This window comes from Aptenodytes forsteri, unplaced genomic scaffold, assembly GCF_000699145.1.
Source record: "Aptenodytes forsteri isolate BGI_AS27 unplaced genomic scaffold, ASM69914v1 Scaffold263, whole genome shotgun sequence".
Lineage (NCBI taxonomy): Eukaryota > Metazoa > Chordata > Aves > Sphenisciformes > Spheniscidae > Aptenodytes > Aptenodytes forsteri.
In genome coordinates, this window is record NW_008795922.1 from 77472 (window position 1) to 84893 (window position 7422).

A 7422-nucleotide genomic window follows, 5' to 3' on the forward strand; every position below is an offset into this window, starting at 1 on the left:
CACTTCCCTGGGCAGCCTGTGCCAATGTTTAACCACTCTTTCAGTAAAGAAATTTTTCCTCACGTCCAATCTAAACCTCCCCTGGCGCAACTTGAGGCCATTTCCTCTCGTCCTAAAAATCTGTCCTAAATCTCATCCCAAAAATCATCCTAAAATCTGAGGGCAAGTCCACCTGTTCTGATTTCCATGAGGTGAAGGTTCAATCCCATAGCTGGAAGTGAAATGAAGGCAGGATGTATAAATCTGTCCTAAATCTCATCCCAAAAATCATCCTAAAATCTGAGGGCAAGTCCACCTGTTCTGATTTCCATGAGGTGAAGGTTCAATCCCATAGCTGGAAGTGAAATGAAGGCAGGATGTATATTGTTATTGCAGTTAATAAATGATTTAATCATTATGGTGAAAACTCAGTTTGCAGCTGGTAAGCACCCCTAAGCATCACTGCATGAACCTCTAACTTGCTTGCAGGCCTATTTTGCAAAGGGGAATGTAACATCAATGATGAGGGACTGGGCTGTGATATAACAAGAATTCAGAAAGCGTAGCTGAATTTAAGACTGCAGGGCCTGAGTTTTTTAAAGATGCAGCCATCTCACTTGGTACCGGGCCAGACTTATCCCTGTATCACTCCATTGACTTAAACCCAGACACACATTTGATTCACTGTTTTTAATGAGGCTGGCTTTTCTCTGGAATATTTATTGCTGCAGTCGTCATCTGAGGCCCAGGAGGAATGTGCCCAGTGTTGGGAACAGTACAGGACATGTTGGGTTCAGCCGGGATGACTCTGTTTGTGTTGGCTGCTCGCTGAGTGGTCTCATGTCTCCTTGCTATTACGTTCAGTTTAGTCTCTTGGGAGCTGTGGCTTAAATGGGAGTTTTTAGAGACATTGCCATTGCTATGAATGATCATAGCTATGAATGATCATTGACAAAGAGGGAGGGGAAACAAACCTAGTGTCAAAGAAGCGTGATCTCATGCTTTGGTCTTTTAGCTGGTAGCTTGTGGGAGCTGGGAAAGGTAAAAGATGAAGGGCATGGGTTTGGGTAAGTCAGAGCACTGCCAGATTAGTTAGTCATCCTCTCAGATACCCATCTGGATGCTTCAGACTCTTTTCACCAGATTTTGTATCAGGAAAAAATTATACTGTTCTGACTGCATGGGATTCAAAGCATTTTCATGTTTCCTGGCAGATATGGGTCCAGTTTACTTGCTGGGACTGTGTGGGAATATTCCAGCTGCAACAGCCTGCAGCAGCCTCTGGTGCTGCTGGTGGTGGCTACTCCTTTAGTGCCTTCCTTGTTCACCTTTCAGTAACTGAAGGCCTGAAACACTCCGGTGTAACTACTCTGACGACGTTCTCTGGAGTTAGTGAGCTGTGGTTTAATTACTCAGATTGAACAATCTAAAGATTGCTCCTGTCATAAACTCCTGGAAACAATATGATAACTCACAACCTACAGGGAGCCAAAAAAAAGTCTAACTGGCCACCTTATAAATTTTTAAGAAAATTGCTCCCATTGATTTATTTGTGAACGCTAAAAGCTCTTCTTCTCTGTGAAAGAGAGAAGTAGGCAGAAGAAATGCGGCCACATCCTACTCCTGCCCTGGTGCAAATCACGGCTACACCACCATAAGAATTCTACAGGTATAAATGAATGTGAAATCAAGTTAGTGAACCAGATTATTCTCAAATGTATCAAAATTCACCTGGAATAAGTTTGAACAATGAGCCTATGTTAATAAATATGCTGCAATCTAGAGAAGACTGCAAATATAATTTTCCCCAGAAAATTCTTCTTTCAGAATTTTATTCAGGAACAAAGGAACAATTAATAAAATATTGAAAAGTAGCATTCTTTCCTCATACTCTTCCTTCTTTCTTTTCTTACTTGTCCCGTAGAAAAAGAAAAAAAAGGATATTTAAAATTGTGAAAGCACATATACAGAGACCTTTCATCAGGAAAAAGTGCTACATTTGTTTATGTGCTCAAAAGAAATCTGTAACTGGGGACTCAAACACTTTTGAAAACTCAAAGCTTTCTTACACAGATTTTAAAAAAAGTCCAAATAAGAGTCATGGAAAAATTTGTATTTGGCAAAATACTCTTTTCTGACAAGATATGTTTTCTTGGGAAAATGGTGAATCGTCTTTAATGTTTTGTAAGAAAGACGTTGATCTCACTGGTGATGCCACACATACAGTCACCTTTCAGTGAATAAGTCATCATTATCATTTCAGTTTACTTACTTCAGTAAGGAAGTCATCATTTCATTTATTACTGTGATTACTGGTGATATGTTATTTTTCAAAGCTCAATTTCTAAAACTTTCCAGTTTTCTTAATTTCAGAGTTTGGCATAAAAACATAAATACCAAGGGCCACAGAACCAGAAGGCAACAGTAAAGGAAGAAAAAAATGGGAAAAAAAAAACATTTCAGTTTACTTACTTCAGTAAGGAAGTCATCATTTCATTTATTACTGTGATTACTGGTGATATGTTATTTTTCAAAGCTCAATTTCTAAAACTTTCCAGTTTTCTTAATTTCAGAGTTTGGCATAAAAACATAAATACCAAGGGCCACAGAACCAGAAGGCAACAGTAAAGGAAGAAAAAAATGGGAAAAAAAAAAAAAAGGAAAATAAATGTTGCACACGAGTAGTCTAGATTTACCAGACATACCATGGGGGCTAAATGAGTTTCAGATACCTTCCAGTCAGACTTCTAATCCCCACAATTCACAAGTGAAGAGATAGAGAGAACGCACATTGGCATGCATAGCCTGGGTCCCTTTCCTAAGTGGAGTTACAGGCTTGTCCTGACCTCGGACACTACTTGTGGGGGCTCAGATCTCCTCTAAGATGTGGAGGACCACCTCCCTCCGGACAATACAGCTGTCTCCATCCATGATTCACATTTGTGAAGGACAGAGGGACTGCAGAGTCATTGCCCATTGCTCATTGTACAGTCAAGCAAACTTTGATAGGAGACAGTAAGACTATCATGATGATGGATGTCGATGATAATGAATACAATGCTTACAAATTAGAATATCTCCCTGGAATTTTCTAATCCCTTAGGCACCTAAAGCCTAGGAACTCTTTTCTGTCATGAGGGGGTTTGAGAAACTCGTGTTTGGCTAACCACGAAACCTGCTGATTAATTCACCATCTTTGCTGTACAGGAAGCCCAGAAGAAGTCAAGGAGTAGTGCAGAAGCTGAAAAACCAACAGCTGATCTCAGAAAAGCATGATCTGATTAAATTACAACACCTAAGACTCTAAACTCCTGCTAACTTTCAAAGCAGTGCATTAAAGTTTTCCAATCCTTTCTCAACTCCAGTTATTCCTTTCAATTCAGTTCACCATACAAAAAATGGTGAAGAGATGAACATTTTTACATACCAAACAGCTTCTGATTTCTGATTAGGGCGTCATCTAGCTGTGTTCCTTTTTCAGAGCATCCGAGTTCATGCTAGTTTCTGAAAATTATTTTGAAGAGAACAAAAATAATATCCCAGAATTTTCAACATGCTCCAAGGTTAGGAGTACAGATTTTTAGATCAGGCTTTACTTACCAGGCTGAATACAGAGGTAGGCTCTTGTGCAAGGAACATCTCACAGCATAGCACCCTTGCCCAAACTTCAGGGCAAGACTATAAAATTTATACTCAATTCTGTCTCTCATTTTTATTCGGATGATGAATAGGAAGTCAACACTATATGCTGTGCTGTAGGGTGTCTTTCTCATAAGACTATTTGTATCCAGAAGTGCAGATAAACTAAACCTCAATTAACCAGATCTTATTATAATCCCTCCCGATGGGCACTCAACCTATTTAAAAAGAGGTAACACCACAACTTGTTAATTTAGCTAAAAAAGAGAAATAAATCTGTCTGCTTAAGAAGACAAAGCACGGCTAAAGGTCTCTGTGTGCTGGATTCCTGAAATCTTCCGGACTCCCGTAAGCTTTTACTGCATCAGCCCCACTCATTTCATATTCCAGGGTTGGTCTTTAGACCCAGATACTCCATATACCTGCAGGGTTCACAACTGAGCATCCAGTTTTCTTTTCACTGGAATGGTTTTACCTATTTCTTATATTTCATTAACTTTTGTGCAAGTAGATGGAAAAGATTTCAAAATAAGAAATATTTCAAATAAGTACTGTCTACTTCTGAGCCTGAACTCACTTCTAGGTATGTAGCACTCTCTATCCTCTAAGAAAACATCTATTTCTATGGTTTATATTTTCTTTATGGAGCACAGTGATCAAAATAGACCTGTATATTTCAGTATGCCTTAAGGACGCACAGTAGTCTTTACAACAGCCGTGAAACACAATAGAAATAGGATTCTTCATGTTACACGGTGTTTTTTTTATTCTCAGCATCTCTACAGTCCCATTTTGACCCTTGATAATGTCCTTGCTTCCTTGCTTCTATTAGTGTAGTAGTATTATAGTAGTATTATAGTTCATGAACTCACAACACTTTAAAGTACAGGGAGAATTGTCCCCCAGTCCCAGCGCAAAGCCAATGGAAAGCAATTGTGCTGTTAGTCTGTTATTCGATTGCTTCCTAGCAAGGCTTTCTAAATCTAAGTTGCTTCGGAAGTAATTTAAAGCAGCATTATGTGTGTCAGTACTTGTTAGAAAGTTGTTTATTTTATGGCTGAAATATACGGTGTTGATGGATTTAGAAAGAGCCCAAATCACAATGATATTCAACATGATGAATGAAGAATCTGGTCAAGTAAATTACCTCCTCATGCCAACTGTTCTCTCTAATTTTATTGTGAATTCTACCACTGTTGCATATACATATTTAAAATCTTCTTTAAATGTTTTCTGCTCCAAACAAAAAATGTTTACCAAATTTCCGTTTAAAAATCAAACACCTGATGAAATATTGCATTTCAAGTTTCTGGTTGTTGTCTCAAATCAGTTTTTTGCTGTGAATAATAAAGCCCCAAGGAGATTTAATTCTAACATTATCCCTGTCAATTTGAAGTTTATTTGCCTGCAGGTCTATGACAAATACAGTTACATCTCACTGGATCCTGAGGTTTTATGAGTGATTTCTGAATTTGAAACAAACAAACAAACAAACAAACAAACAAACAAACAAACAAACAAACAAACAAACAAACAAACAAACAAACAAACAAACAAACAAACAAACAAACAAACAAACAAACAAACAAACAAACAAACAAACAAACAAACAAACAAACAAACAAACAAACAAACAAACAAACAAACAAACAAACAAACAAACAAACAAACAAACAAACAAACAAACAAACAAACAAACAAACAAACAAACAAACAAACAAACAAACAAACAAACAAACAAACAAACAAACAAACAAACAAACAAACAAACAAACAAACAAACAAACAAACAAACAAACAAACAAACAAACAAACAAACAAACAAACAAACAAACAAACAAACAAACAAACAAACAAACAAACAAACAAACAAACAAACAAACAAACAAACAAACAAACAAACAAACAAACAAACAAACAAACAAACAAACAAACAAACAAACAAACAAACAAACAAACAAACAAACAAACAAACAAACAAACAAACAAACAAACAAACAAACAAACAAACAAACAAACAAACAAACAAACAAACAAACAAACAAACAAACAAACAAACAAACAAACAAACAAACAAACAAACAAACAAACAAACAAACAAACAAACAAACAAACAAACAAACAAACAAACAAACAAACAAACAAACAAACAAACAAACAAACAAACAAACAAACAAACAAACAAACAAACAAACAAACAAACAAACAAACAAACAAACAAACAAACAAACAAACAAACAAACAAACAAACAAACAAACAAACAAACAAACAAACAAACAAACAAACAAACAAACAAACAAACAAACAAACAAACAAACAAACAACTATTTTAAACACCAGTTGGATTTTTCTCAGACTGCTTTCTATAGGGGAAATATCATGTGTTTTGGTTATTTCAAGAGTATACTTTTAAAAATAACTGTCAGTGTAACTTGGGTAGCTTTGCATTTTAGAGTTATACTGCAGTAACTGTTCTTGGATCCTTCTCTGCTGTAGTTTTGGGTGTTGAAGTTACTTATGAGATGATGCTAACACTATGGAGAGAGAGAAAAGTTCATAGTCTGACCCTGATCCAAGATAAATCAAGAGCAACTCCTCCTAAAGCTCATTATGAGATTGGTGAAACAGAGAGCAGATTCCAGCCCAGTATGACTCCTCTTAAACAATGCATTGTGCTGAAGTGCGGAAGCTCTTTTAATGGCTTTGGATAACCATTCATCTGAGCAGTGTGATTCATGGCTCTGTCAAATGTGGTGTTATGCCATCTTTCCCCAAATTTATTTCTATTTTGTTATTTTTTTTCATAAAGACCAATGTAGCATTTTAATGGGAATTGGCTCATGAGTAAGAAAGGAAAGATGTTTTCTGTGAGGATATTTAGGTGAAAGTTCAGGACAAATTCTTGTCTGAGCCAGCTAGTGCAGCCCACAACAGACATAAATGAGCATGAGAGCTATCGTTGGGTGAATATGAACTTACTTAAGAGCTCACAAGGTCTGGAGTCTAATCGCAGTTGCACCTGCCTGTCTGTGGGATATTGTGTCAGCACTGAGAAAGAAAATGTTTTATAGTTCAGACCTGCAATCTTTTAAAGTTTTTTTGAAGTTTTTAAAATCCAGAAGACAAGGTATTTGGACTGTATGTGGTCTGCCTGATTCAGTGTAGGAAAATGAATTTCTCCTGATAGGAATATTCCAGAACAGTGTTGTAAGCATAAGAATAATTTCTAGTCTCTAATTAATTTCTAATATGACCGCAAGTCTTGTCCTGGACTAGAGAAACTTCTATTGAAACCAGCACAGTTCCCAAAAGGTATGTCTTTGATATAAAGGCATTTTGCCTGAAAGTTGCTGAGCAGCTGCAGTCTGGGATACCAAGTAAGAACCAACACTTTCCACAGAAGATGAGATATTAATATCTTCATTGATCTAGGTGATGGGACAGACAACACCCTCAGCAAGTTTGCAGATGACACAACCTGGGACGAGTGGCTGAAATGCCAGAGGGTTGTGCTGCCATCCAGAGGGACCTCGACAGGCTGGAGAAATCACTCAACAGGAACTTCATGAAGTTCAACAAGGAGAAGTGCAAAGTTCTTCACCTGAGGAAGAACAACTCCATGCACCAATATATAGAATCACAGATTCATAGAATTATTTAGGTTGGAAAAGACCTTTAAGATCATCAAGTCCAACCTTTAACCTAGCACTGCCAAGTCCACCACTAAACCATGTCCCTAAGCACCTCATCTACTCATCTTTTAAATACCTCCAAGGATGGGGACTCAACCATTTCCCTGGGCA